Raw genomic sequence first — 14535 nt, 5'->3', positions numbered from 1 at the left:
CTCCAATATTTTCTTTTGTGTGGCTCACTTGAGCTTTGGATCTGCTCATTTTTGGGCTCATGCTATAAAATGATTTGGCAAAACATGTGAACAAGGTGGATTTCTCACAAACACCATTATGGGCCCCTCCTACCATGGGATCCTTGAACATTGACGGCCACTCTGCCTACTATGTTATGTGTTTTAAATGAAGGACATTTTAGCTTCTTATAAAATATGATTTTAGAAAGGTATATAATAGTAACAACATACGCGCAAGGCGGGTTAAGGGTAGGCAAATTACTTAAAATATTTTAAAAGTAATTGGTTTTTACAAAATAGACCAAAAATAGGCGGGTTTTTTGTTGTTTGCGCAATTCAATCAAACATAAGGCCATACATATGATCAAGGGCATGTATTCGATTTTCATGTGTGATTAAAAAGTGCGGTGTGCTATAGTCGTACTCGATTCAATGTTTGATTAAACACTGGTGACTCCCATGCTGAAATGACCAAATAACATCGGATTCAGAAATCCAGTTGTTGAGCCAGTCACCAATTGTGATCAGTGACTAAGCAATTTGTCAAAAGGGTAGGGGTGAGTCCTTCCTTATAGGTCATTTTTACCTTTTGTCCAAGTACTTGCTATTTCACTAATAGATGCAATCAACATATTTCTCCAAGGAATAATGATGAACAAATAAATAAAAAGAAAGTTAAAACAATGATGGTGTTATTAATATTTAAATGAAGCTCATTATAATAGACAGAGTATCAAATAAACTAGAGAAATAGACAAAACGAGAGATAAATAACTGATCTTTTTGTAAGAACTGATGATCGAGGTGAATGGTTATCAGGATGTGATTGGAAAGATAATCGCTCAAGGACTCGCTTGATTGGGATTTAACAATTTAGGATTGTAGATGTTTAATATGATCCTACGGTACTATAATGGTGGAGTTGAACATTAGGTATTTATGATAAGACTAAGTTATGTTAAGATAAAAGTAAAGATAAAAGAAGATTGATTGTATTTGGTGCATGCCTTCATTGCACACTTCTTTCAAAGGTTATCGAGATGACAAAATCCTCGCTGGGTTTCCTTGATGGTCCAAGATCCTTTGCATCTACGACGTGCATTTCGAATAGAGAGATCTTGTAAGTCTGAAACTGTTGGTTTTTTAATCTCCATTTTTACGTAGATGCTCTCATATTAGAGACCTTTAGGACCCTATTGCATGTAGGTTTTGGATCAATTAGATCCATCTCCATCATTGATCCTAGATCTCAAATCGACTAGGTTACTGTTGCATTTGAATAACCCAATTAGCATCGTCCACTTTTCCATGATTTTGGATCCGTTTGATTGTAGAACTAGTAGGACAGGATCTACTAGATTGATCTCTCTCGGGCTTTTAATTTCAATTCATGTATGAACAGGGACCTGATCTGCTGGTGTCTACCCTCTCCTAATTTGGGCTCATGTTGCAACTAATATGCTTGGATACTACTATGATCTTCTGATATTCAGAATTTTTGTGATCACCGTACAATCAAACATCTCTAGAAAGATTTTTCATTTTAAAGAAATTATGAGAGATGATCTTATAGTGTGTATCATAGCCTGATCCGTGATAGGATTCTCTCTCGATAGATCTTTTATCGACATACTAGCTATGCTACCTCATTAAAATGTCATGCTAATCATGGGCACCTGGCATGTTATGTTTCGATCTCTTAAAAACAAGTGTATGGCTCCGTGACACTGCATTAATAACAGAATTTGTATCACTAAAGAAAGACAAAAAAATATCTACCGTTGCAAGTATGATTCTACCAACAACAAACTTATACTGATAACCACGTTCTCGTTAATCCACACTGGTGCACAGAAAGTGAGTGTAAACAATTGTAAATGCCTAATTAAGTAGCATGAGGGAGATGCCACAAATTACAGAATGGTGGTGAAATATCAGCGTAGAATCGTTCCCTTAACTATCTAGAGCAAGTTGCACCGAAAAGGACTATAATAAGCAACGGTGGAATCTCGACTCGCGAGGTGAAGCCAGCGAGATTCAAGTATATTATATACATGTCGTTTTGGGACGCGGTTTGGCTCGTGACCCCAGCACCAGCCAGCTAGCTGGTGTCAAAGCTCTGTGAGCCCACCATGATGTAACCGCATTTTAAAGCACGAGCCACTGAAGAGTCAGATCCAATCTCAGGTAAATCATATAGCAGAAAACAGCTGGAATTGAATGCTTACCGCTTAAAATGTTTTGGATTTGTGTTTTTTTTTTCTATCCAGGTTTGTGTGACCTTATCAGGTTAGATGCCAAATAAACATTACAGTAGACTTTAGGAAGTTTTTAATGGTAAACATTCGATCAACACTGTTTTCCTTTGGTGTGGTCTACCTGAGATTGCGATGTACCTCATTTTTGTGTTCATTTCCTAAAATGAGCTGATAAAATGGATGGACGGTGTGGATAAAACAGCTACATCATGGTGGGGCATACAGAGCTTTGATACAGATTACCCGGCAAGTATTTGGGGTCACTAGCCAAACCGCGTCAGGCGTGCCCTCCGGTGGACCGCGGTGCACGAGACAAATAGAAAGGGAACTCCCATCCTTTGTTTTTAAAAAATTATTTTTAGGGAACTCCCACCCTTGATTTGCATGGGGCCATCATGTTGTGTGCACCGAATTCAGGCCGTCAAGACTCTAATCTGCTATGGATAAAGCGCTAGAACAAAAATAGGCAGTTTTGCAGACCAGATGGTGCTGGTGAGTATCAAGGGTGAGCGTCCCTCTCACATTGTTTCCGGTTCTGTGGCTCACGCTAGTTCTTGATGGAGATGATTTTCAGGTTGTTGGGGGTCGCTTGGCACCGTGGATTAGAAGGGATTTGAGGGGGTTTCAAATGCCCTGTTGTTTGGTAGCGTAAAGTCATCGGGGGTTCAAATCCTGGGGGTTTTCAATCCCTGTTTGAGGGGGTTTGTAATATAAGGTGGGAGCTTTACACCTAAAATCATTTCAGTAGTTGCGGGTGTAACATGTATGTCACTATACACTATCATTCTATTGGGCACGTGGCCCACTAATGATGATCAGCACGGCCAAACATTGTCCATATAAATCAATGATTAAAAATTGTTGGTTAGTCACTCAAACATGATCTTGTGCTTGTGGCCCATCCGAGACTTGAAATTTCATCTTTTTTGGGCAAAGCATATATTTCAGGGGGCTTATCACAACCATTGTGTCAAAAATTACATATCTCACTAATTAGAGATATTAAAGTTGATTTAGTAATTAAATTCAAACCTTTGTAAATATACCATGGATAGGTACTTTTGGATTAAAGTTGATTTACACTCCAAGTGCCAAATCCAGGGGTTTTCTTAATCTTGGGGATTCCAAATCCACGCTCCCAAACAGGCACTAAGTGTAAACTGATGAGGTTAACCTGATGGACGGGTTAGATGTTACATGCGCACCACATAGGCCGACATCCGCGTCCGTCCATTTCCTCATCCATTTACATGCGCACCACATGGGCCGGCATTATTGCCACCGACCCTAGTCAACAGCCCAACAACTATAGTCGGTGGCATCATTAATGAGTATTAAATGGATGAGGAAACGGGTGGACGCGGATTAAATACTGACAGGTTGGTTAGCGTGACTCGCTGTTGAAGTGATGACACTAATGGCCTGTTTGGCCAGTGACGCAAGGGAGGACATGAGGTCGAGCACCGTCTTCCTCAAGAGGATAACTATTCCGAATCCACGGAACTTCTCTGGACTCCTCACAGAGACTTCTCGAATCCACGAGGAAAGAAAGTAGAAAATAGAAATAAATTTTAATAAATTTGAAATTGATTGATGAATAATTAAAAACGAGTTCACAACCCTTTAAATAACGGTACTAAGCAATGAGAAAGAAATCAGAATCAAACTACAACTCAAACTCTTAGAATCCACGACTTACTATAAATAGTAAACTTACTATTTATAGACGGTCGTGATGTCTACTAGTGCGCAAGGTTTTCGGTCAAAAATATTAAGTGTCCTATTTGGCTTCACCAAACCGTTCTCCTAATTATTCTAAGCTCTTTTCATGTTGGGCGCAACTCCTAAAGCCCGACGGATGAAGAGTTATAATCAAACTAAAACTTACTATTTATAGTAAAAACAAAATTAAAACAAGGAAACGATCGTCGATCAAGGGGTTTTTCGCAATTCCAGGCTGTGTAACCCAGCATAGCTGGGTTGGTTGGCTAAAGTAGCCCGTTCTACCCCAAAATCATATATTTTACGTCAAATAACTCATTTCGGAATGCGAGATACGCCCGATCTAAGGTCCGATGGTCCGGATCACTTCTGTCATCGACTGGGCCTTTTCTGATCCATCTTGGCCATGAAACTGTCCGTGACCCGCTCTACATCAGTCAAGCAAAACCCATGCAATTAAGAGGGATGCGATCAATTTTAAGGTAACGATGGTGATGTCAGTGTTTGTCTATTGATCTAATGAGTTTGAGATAGCTCATGGGATATACAACGAGGTGTTTGGACAGTCACAAATGACAAGTCCCATGAGTTTGCATCTCCACTGCTTCTTGTGGTGTGCCCCACTCACTGTTTTATATCTGCCTCAAAACAGGTTCATGGCTGAATGTAGGCCGGTGAAAATGATGGAGAGAGTGGATATCTCATTGATGTCTCAGTGGGCCCCACATAGCATAGGAAACTCGCATCTTACATTTGCCGAATCCATCTCTGAGACGGGCGGTGTTTACGAGGGCGCGACGGTTGAATTCCATCTCGCCATCCCAAACAACCGACGGGATGGGATGGCCTGCAATAACCCTCCTATTACCTCTTAATACCATATCCAGCGCCTGACCAAACACGCCCAAGTTCCATGGACCCACTACAATGCATGTTCTCATAGGACGTGGATTAGATACTAACAATGTCAGTAGCCAAATGGCCATTGAAGTAACGACACTAAGCTCTGTGGGCGCTCCATAATGCATGTGTTGTATCCATACTGTCCATCCATTTGGAGTTTTATGGCATGAGAAAAAGAATGAGATAGATATAAAGCTCAAGTGGACCCCACAATAGAAACAATGGGGACAGTGACATCCACCGTTCAAAAATTCTTAAGGGCCACGGTAGTTTCTGATCAAGTTGATATTTTTGTTTTCACTTCATCTATCTCTATATTAATTTATGAATAGGTTGGATCTCAAAAATACATCACGGTGGGCCCTATAAATGTTTCAATGGTGGGTGTGACTGCTCCCACGGTTTTCCACTGTGGATCCACTTTAACTTCAGATGTATCTCATTTTTTTTCTAATGCCATAAAACAATCTCTACAAATGGTTGAATGGTATGGATACAACACATGCATCATGGTGGGGTCCACAGAGCTTGGTGACATCACTTTAGTAGCGTTTTGGCTACTGACCTTGTTAGTATCTAATCCGCGTCCGTTGTTGTATCCCCAATGTCCATCCATTTGGAGACATCATTTTAAGGCATGAGCCAAAGAATGAGGCAGATCCAAAGATTTAGTAGACCCCACCACAGAAAACAGTGGGAAGATTGATGCCCACCGTTGAAACCTTCCTAAGGCCCACCGTGATGGTTTTTTTGAAATCCAACCTGTTAAATAGTTAACAAAGACATTAAAGAAAGGAAAACACAAATAACAACTTGATCGAAAACTTTTATGGCCTTTAGAAGTTTATACCAGTGGCGTCACTCTCCCCGCTGTTTTCTGTGGTGGGGTCCACTGGAGCTTTGGATGTGACTCATTCTTTGGATATTATCCTAAGATGATCCCTCCAGATGGATGGATGGCGTGGATACAAAACATACATCATGGTGGGGCCCACAAAACTTGGTGACGTCACTTCAGTAGCAGTCTCGCTGCTCAACCTGTCAGTAGCCAATCCGCATCCGAAACCGATCGGAATCTTGGCCCCCCATGTGATTGTCCTCGACGGACGCGATTTGGCTAGTGACCCCGATTAGCCAGCTATCTAGTGTCAATGCTCTGTGGGCCCCACCATGATGTATGTTTTATTCACGCTATCCATCTAATTTTCTAGCTTATTTTAGGGCATGATCCCAAAAATAGGTAGATCCAAATCTCAGGTGAACCACACCATAGGAAACAATGGGAATCCACCATAGGAAACAGTGGGGATTGAATGCTTGCTGTTAAAAACCTTTTGGGGGCCACAGAAGTTTTGGACCAAGCTGATTTTTTTTCACTTTATCCAGGTCCATGTGACCTTATCAACAGGTTGGATGGCAAATAAAGATTACCGTGGGTTTGATAAGTTTTTAATGATTGACGTTTAATCAAATACTGTTTTCCTGTGGTGTGGTTCACCTGCAATTTTGATTTCTCTCATTTTTTTGTTTGTTCCCTAAAATAAGATTACAAAATGGATGGATGGTGTGGATAAAACACACCATAGTGGGCTAAATGAACTTTGCCATCATCTAGCTTGAACGTGTTGAGGTCACCAGCCAAACCACATCCTTCCATGACTTTGTCGTCTGTATAAGGAAACTGTGGGACTAATATTATATGCGGAATAAGCCCAAGGACCTGACCATGCATAGAAGATGGTGATCAATGGAGGAGGGATAGAACATACCTGTTTGAGAGGCTGTAGCTGAGAATAGAAAACCAGATCTTCCTCTCCTTACACCCGTATTCAGATAATTCGATGGGACTAGCTTTTCTGACTTGTGTGTAGGATTGGGGACCCGGTCGTATTATATAGTTGATGGGGAAAGAGAGTTTGAAACCCATTACAACTCTCTCCTCTAGGCTCCACACTTGTTCAATCATAGTTGTATACAAACAATTGTGCGTATCACAACTATAGTATTCCGGCCCCTTATGCATACTTGCACAGATACACTGCGCGGATCACACTGAAGTGAGACCCACTGGTTTACCCATTCACATAGTCTAACCTTTAGTATAATCTAGACCGTTGATCAATAAGGCCCACCTTATAGAGTTCTTACATTCTCCCACTTAAGCCACATTGAGTAATGTCAATGATTACCATGTAGAAATACTTTTGAAAATAAGTTTTGATTTTAAGAAAATATCCAAATGGTTAACCAATGAAATTGTTGGATAATATGAGTAATGCTATTCAATTTGGTCCACCAAGACTGTCAGTATCGAATCGCGGTAGTCGTCACAACATTTAATTTAGGCGAAGTGAGGCTAAGCGCGGCCACAAGTACTATTAATCTTAATGACATAGATCAGGTACTAGGAAATGTGGTATAAGGATTACACACTTAGTGTGATAATGTGTGTCTATCCTTCAGAGGTCCTGAAGCTTTCAAATGTCTCCAACGAGACATGACTGTAGTTCTACTTACTCAAAATTTTACGCATATATATAAAGAGAAGTAGAAATAAATCTTTATATCAAAATCATCAAACTATATCAAATGAGATCTCTAAAATGTCTATGAAAATCAAAATACGCTCAACTTTCACTAACTGAAAACATCGGCGGAATCAATGACTCCCAAGGATGTTACGTGGTCCTAAAATGGCGTGATAAAGAGCCCTTTAGTGAGCAGTCTGCAATCATCTGTTTAGTGCCGATGAACTCCACAGACTCCTGACGATTTTGAACTCTTTCCTTTATAATAAGATACTTAATGTCGATATGCTTTGACCTTGATGAATGCTTGTTGTTACTAGAGAAGGAAATTGCAGCTGAATCATCGTAAAATATTCTCAATGGTTTTGGGATATGCTCCGGTACCCGCAAACCTAAGAAGAAACTTTGTAATCGTAATGCCTGATTAGATGCCTTGTGACAGGCAATAAATTCAGCTTCCATGGTGGACGAGGCTGCGGTATACTGTTTCACGCTTTTCTAAGACAGCTCCTCCAACCATTATGAAGATGTATCTTAAGGTATTCTTAGTGTCAATGCAGCCCGTGAAGTCTGTGTCTGAATATCCAATCAACTCCAACTGATCAGATCTTCTGTATATGAGTCCGAAACCCTTCATTCTCTATAGGTACCGCAATACTTTCTTTGCGGCTATACAATGTTATATTCCTGGATTAGATAGGTATCTCCTCAATATTCTAACGACAAAGGCAATATCCCGTCGAGTACATACTTAAGCATACATGATGCTCCCTACTACTGATGCGTAAGGAAATTCCTTCATTCGATTCTTTTCCAAATCATTATTTGGATAGTGAATAGGCCAAATTTGTCACCCTTTACAATGGGTAACTGTCTGAAAGTACAATTTTTCATGTCATATCTTTTAAGTACCCTAGTAATATAGGCCCTCTGTGACAGACTAAGCAGTCCACGAGATCTGTCTCGGTGAATCTCAATGCCAATGACGTAAGAAGCTTCACTAAGATCCTTCATTTCAAATATTTGAAATAAAAATTTCTTAGTGTCGCTCAACATCCTGATATCACTGTTAGCTAACAAAAAGTCATCAACATATTAAATCATCATAACGAACTTGCTCCCACTGATTTTAATAAAGATACATTCATTTGCAGTATTTTCTATAAAACCATATGAGGAAATTACTTCATGAAACTTTAAGTACTACTGATACGATGCCTGTTTCAACTCATAGATGGATTTCTTCAGTTTACAAACTAAATGTTCTGAAACATGGGCTATAAAACCTTCAGCTTGTAACATGTATACATTCTCATGCAGATCCCCATTGAGAAATGCTGTCTTTACATCCATTTGATGTAACTCTAAGTCCATATGAGCTACTAGAGCCATTATAATCTTGAATGAGTCTTTCTTAGATACTGGTGAGAAAGTCTCCTTAAAGTCAATGCCCTCACGCTGGTTAAAATCCTTGGCAACAAGTCTGGCTTTATATCTTTTGACATTACCCTTAGAGTCCCACTTGGTTTTAAATATCCATTTACAACCAATTGGTCTTATTCCCGATGGAAACTCAACAAGATCCCAAACTTCATTATCCTTCATAGATTTCAACTCGTCTTTCATGGCATCAAACCAACAAGAAGGATAAACACTTTGTTTGACTTATGTAAAGGATTCAGGATCTTTTTTCACCCCTATGTCAAAATCGTTCTGCTATAAGTATATGATGTAATCATCTCGATTTACAGGCATTTTTTCTCTTTCAGATCTTTTCAATGGTTCAGCTTGTTGGGTGTGATTTTGATTTTTATTTTCCTCATCAGTGGTTTGTACATACGGTTATACCTGGCGTTCTGCAGTGACTGTAAGATTGATTGCATCATTAATATCCATGTGATCTTGAGTGACTATGACTGAAGTCAAAGTCCTTTGTTCCTTAAATACAAAATTTCTAATGTTTGTACTCCCACTGTTTTCAGTGTCCTCAATGAATTTGACATTCTCAGTCTCAACAATCCTGATAGAGTGGGAAGGATAATAGAATCGATAGCTCTTTGATCTTTCTGGAATATCTAATGGAAAAACAGCTTACAGTTATAGGATCGAGCTTCTTTTCATGTGGGTTATATATTTTGGCCTCAACAGGACAACCCCAAACATGTAGATATCGGAGACTTGATTTTCTCTCATTTTACAACTCAAAAGGAGTTTTGCTTACTACTTTACTGAGGACCCTGTTAAGTATATGAATTGTAGTTTTGATTGCATCACCCCACAGGGATTCTGACAATGTCGAATTGCTAATCATGTTTCGCACCATATTTATAAGGGTGCAATTATGCCTTTCAGCCACACTATTCTGCTATGGAGTACCAGGCATAGTGTACTAGGTGACAATACCACAATCTTATAGGTATTTAGCGAATGGCCCTGGATTGCATCCTGATTCGTTATAGTATTCACCACCACGGTCAGATCTAACAACTTTAATCCTTTTATCATGTTGATTTTTAACTTCAGCCTTATAGATTTTAAAAGCATCCTGGGCATCTGATTTTTCACTTATAAGGTAGAGGTACTCGAAACGAGAGTAGTCATCTATGAAAGTAATAAAATATTTGTATCCACTCCATGAAGCTGTAGGGAATGATCCACAAATGTCTGTATATATCACTTTTAAGGGATCTACACTTCTGGTTGCACCTTTTTTTCTAGTTCTAGTCTATTTTTCTTTTATGCAATCAATGCACACTTTATAGTCAAAGACGTATAGAGAATGGAGAATTTCTTCTCATACAAGTCTATCCTTAGTCGCCTGTGCCATAACATGGAGGAATTCTCATAGTCTAGCCTTCGCTTGAATCCTACTTTATTTTCATGCAAGGTAGTAACTTTATAGACGTGTGAGACAATCAAGTCTAACTGTTATAAGTTATAGAGCCGGTGCCAATTTTAATCGAATTAAAGTAAATACTAAAACTTTTATTTCTAAATTGAAACAAATATCCCAACTTATCCAAACAAAAAATTGAAACTAAATTATGCCTTATAGAAGACACACAAAATGTACTTATTAAATCTAAAAAATAACCAGACTTTAACTTAAGCCTATAGACTACAATTGCCTCCACGTCTACCTTGACACTATTATCTGCGTATACCGAGTGCTCTACATCAGTTGGTGGCCTGACCTGTACTAATTCCTGCATGGAAGTGCATATGTTAATAGTGGTTCCTGAATCTATCGAATGATTACCTTTCTTTATGAGCCATTTCGTATACTTTTCATAGTCTTTCTTCAGATGACCCGTCTTTTTGCAAAAGAAGCACGGATTGCCTTTGGCCCGTTTATGTTTTGATCCATTTCCAGATTGATTCCCATTGTTACCTGAGATCCATTATAAGAACCTTGGTTCATTTTCCTTTTCCCCTTCTGCCTATGCCCATGTCCTTGTCCTTGTCCTAACGTTACCATGTTTACGTTTTATACTATATCTGACTCTCTGATCCTATCCTCCTCTTGAACGCACTGAGTAATCAATTTGTCCAATGTCCAATTGTCCCTTAGAGTGTTATAGTTCACATGAAACATACTGTATTGAGGGGGTAGGTTGTTCATGATCAAATGAACCAATTGATCATAAGTAAGTACAAGGCTTAGAGAGCGGATCTTAGAAACAACCTCGATCTGCTCTACAATGTATTCACTGATATTTCCTTTTTTGTCATAGGATGCGTAGGGTAATTTATTCAAAAGAAAACCCACTTCAGCTTTATTCGATTTCTTGAATCGTTTTCCCATTTCGGTTAGGAAAGCTTTTGCCTTATCTACTTTAGGCATGACATCTTTCATGGATTCAGAGATCGAATACTCTATGACTTTTAGGTATGTGTCATTCGATCTAAACCATGCCTCGTAACGATTAATCTCTACTTCAGAGGCATCCTCAGATGGTACAGGGGGTTTAGGTTTTATTAGGGCAAGGTTTAATTGTAGGCAACCCAGAACAACTTCAATGGATTCCTTCCACTGAGCATAATTAGATCCATTCAGGGCAGGAATGTGATGTGTATGAGTTGGAATCCCGACTGAAATGGAAGAGATATGTACTCACATTAGTGCATTATTTTATAAAACAATTCATGAATATAAACAAATATCTGGCAAAGATAATCAATTTAATTGCTAAGGAGGACATCAACTGATATATCCAGGATGAAGATGTGCCTAATCATCACAGCTTGGTGAGAATCTGTTACATCATCATCATTCCTCCTGTAGGAGGTAATGATAACATGTCAGTAATCCTCCTGAACATGAAGCTAAATGATATCAGTTATGTAAATCTGAGACACTCAACATCTGTGGGTGAGATGAGTCTTTCAACCTTACATCACCACCATCATTTACTTCACCCATCCATGTTACTGCCAAACGATAAACGCCTATATTTTCATTGTCGTATGCATGAAATGTGAACACAACTATATGCAATCCTCCTTATCCCAATGACACAAGTCTGTACTTGTAAAATTTTCATCGATTGAAGTCACTATGGTGGCTAACACAACTGAATCCAACACTACAAATATAGACTTAGGATTGCAATTATAATCCTGTCCCTAACGGATTATATCTAGATTAGTCCGATACAGCCCACAAGTTGGTTGGTATTGATTATTGGAAAATAGAGAAATTATAGATGAAAATGGACGGATATGTTTTGCTCTCTATGATCCAATGGTCTATACAAGACCTTTAAGGATGGGTAATGGGTTACAATTGGGCCTAGTCAAGACTTTATATTATCAGGTCATTTTCAATGAGTAAAACAAATTGTAGACACTAGAAATTGGCGCCCACGCTGATATAGATTAGAGTTTGTTGGGGGTGATTAAACTGATTTGTGGATGTTGGAGTCGCCACTAGCCAATTAATCTTAGAATTTCGCAATTGGCTAGAACCTACGGAATACGTAAGGTTGAGAAAATCTGAAGACTCTCCTACCTTAGATTGACTTCTGCTCTGCGATCCGGGATTCTGGGTAAGGGACCTCGATTACAAAGAGGGAAGGTGTTAGACACCTTCTCTGCCTATACAAAGGTACGGTCTTTACTTAGCATGGTAAATCAATCTCAAGGGATGATGGATGCTGTGGTCGAGATGGGACTAGGCACATTCACGGATTTCTGATGTAATAAGATCCGAGATTTCGGCAAGCCACAGAGCATATGTCCAGGAATGTGTCTAGAAAGTGGATGTAATAATGCTTATGCCAAAAGGTAAGAAAAATGGACTAGATCACTAGGAATTTCTGATGTGACAGGATCTGGTGTACGGCAAATCACAGAACATACGTTCACTAGAGATCTAGAGAAGTAGCGGGGTTGAGAAGGGAATAGATGTCATGATGAATGCTTGTATGTAAAATGAATAGATCTTTGGCTTGATCTTGAGTAGGCTAAGACATGGACTGAACCATGCTCAATCCGGGTTAGACTTGGAGACTGGGATGGTGGGGAAGGTAGGGAGTAGACTAAGGGATAGCTGAAAAATCTGAATTTGGAGGCTTGGGAGCTCCTCCTCACTCTCACTCTCTTCCTCTCTCTCCCTCTCTCTCTCACTTAGTTTTATAAATGAGAAGTGGATGTTGAAATGTGAAGAAGAGAGGGCTATTTATAGCCTTCTCCAATAGTCTTTTGGTAAATATGGGATTTGGGAGGGTGAAAGCTGAGGTGGCAAGTTATGGTTGGTTGAGGAGAGAGGAATGCTATGTGGCGCTTCTCATTAGCTATTGAGATTGGTAAAATGGTAAATAAGCTTGGATGGAGGGGTAATTTCCTGAAAAAGTTGAATTTCGGACGCTAGGACAGCTGTTCCCAGAGGTTCACACACGGGCCGCAAGCGGCGACACTCCAAGTACCGCCAGCGGTAGTCAAACTACTGCCAACGGTAGTTGGACTACGGCTCAGTAAGGGGTCGGGCTGGGCTCAACCGTGTGGGCTTGTTCGATGCACTGGCTTGTCCAATGGTCCCCCTTTTTTGGGGTTTTGGGGTTCAGATGGGTGGACTTAGGTTTGGGTAAAGGGTTCTGGTCAGGGTGTAAGATATAGGCAGGGGCCGTATGTGGATTGGATGGTTTGGATTGGGATTTCAGGTTACGGATCGGAAGTTCGAGATTTTTCGGGTTAGGATTTTCGGTTAGGTTTAAGTTGGGATTAGGGTTTGGTTTAGGATATGATCATGGTTGCTGGATTGTCTTAGCCTTCTCAAGATATTAGCTTGGGTGGGGTGTCTACACAAATCTACTGTATAGCATGTACATGATCGATAGAAAAATTAACCTTTTACAATTAGATGTGTAGAGATGTGTAGATCCATCCATGGGTGTCCATAATATAGATGGGTCAACCCATATTCTAAATATTCATTAAATAAAGGTTATGATCTTTATTATCTATCTAGTGAATAAACCAGCTTGAGTGCTCATCATGGGCTGAATATTTATGAGTCAGATGTGGGTCCATATATGATTTTAGATGAATTTGAACCATATGGTCCAACAGATGTGCCCAACAAATATTCATGTGAATGATCTGCTGATGGGGCCCACCTGGTGATAGAACAAATTGGACCTAATGCCCCAGGATAAGGTGATGATCCCAGTGCAAGTATCAGGCCCAATAGAGGCATAATAGTGGGCCCTAAATACACTGAATGGGCCCAACACATGCATGAGTCCATCTGATAGAGATGGATCCAGAGCAATAAACTCCAACGGATCTGAGATCATCGTAATCGGGTCCGGCGACCCAATTCAATATAAGGTCGATTTCGACCTAATTCACGCTGCAATAGGAATCAGGTCGTCCTCGACTTGCTGTAGGCAGCAACTGAAGAGGGAGAGATGGGATCCTCTGCCGTGCTTATCCATTCATAGTCAGATAAAAGCCCGGCCGCCGATATCATTGACGGTGCCGATCAAGATGACACTTCCGTCCATGATGAAGGAATTTGGTGGCTGTAGGAGTGGTTGAAATCAAAAGATACTGACGGTAGACTGGAAATCCATGTCTGTCATTGATGAGGATCCAGGTAA

This window comes from Magnolia sinica, chromosome 10 (genome assembly GCF_029962835.1).
Source record: "Magnolia sinica isolate HGM2019 chromosome 10, MsV1, whole genome shotgun sequence".
Classification (NCBI taxonomy): domain Eukaryota; kingdom Viridiplantae; phylum Streptophyta; class Magnoliopsida; order Magnoliales; family Magnoliaceae; genus Magnolia; species Magnolia sinica.
This window is presented reverse-complemented; position numbering follows the sequence as displayed.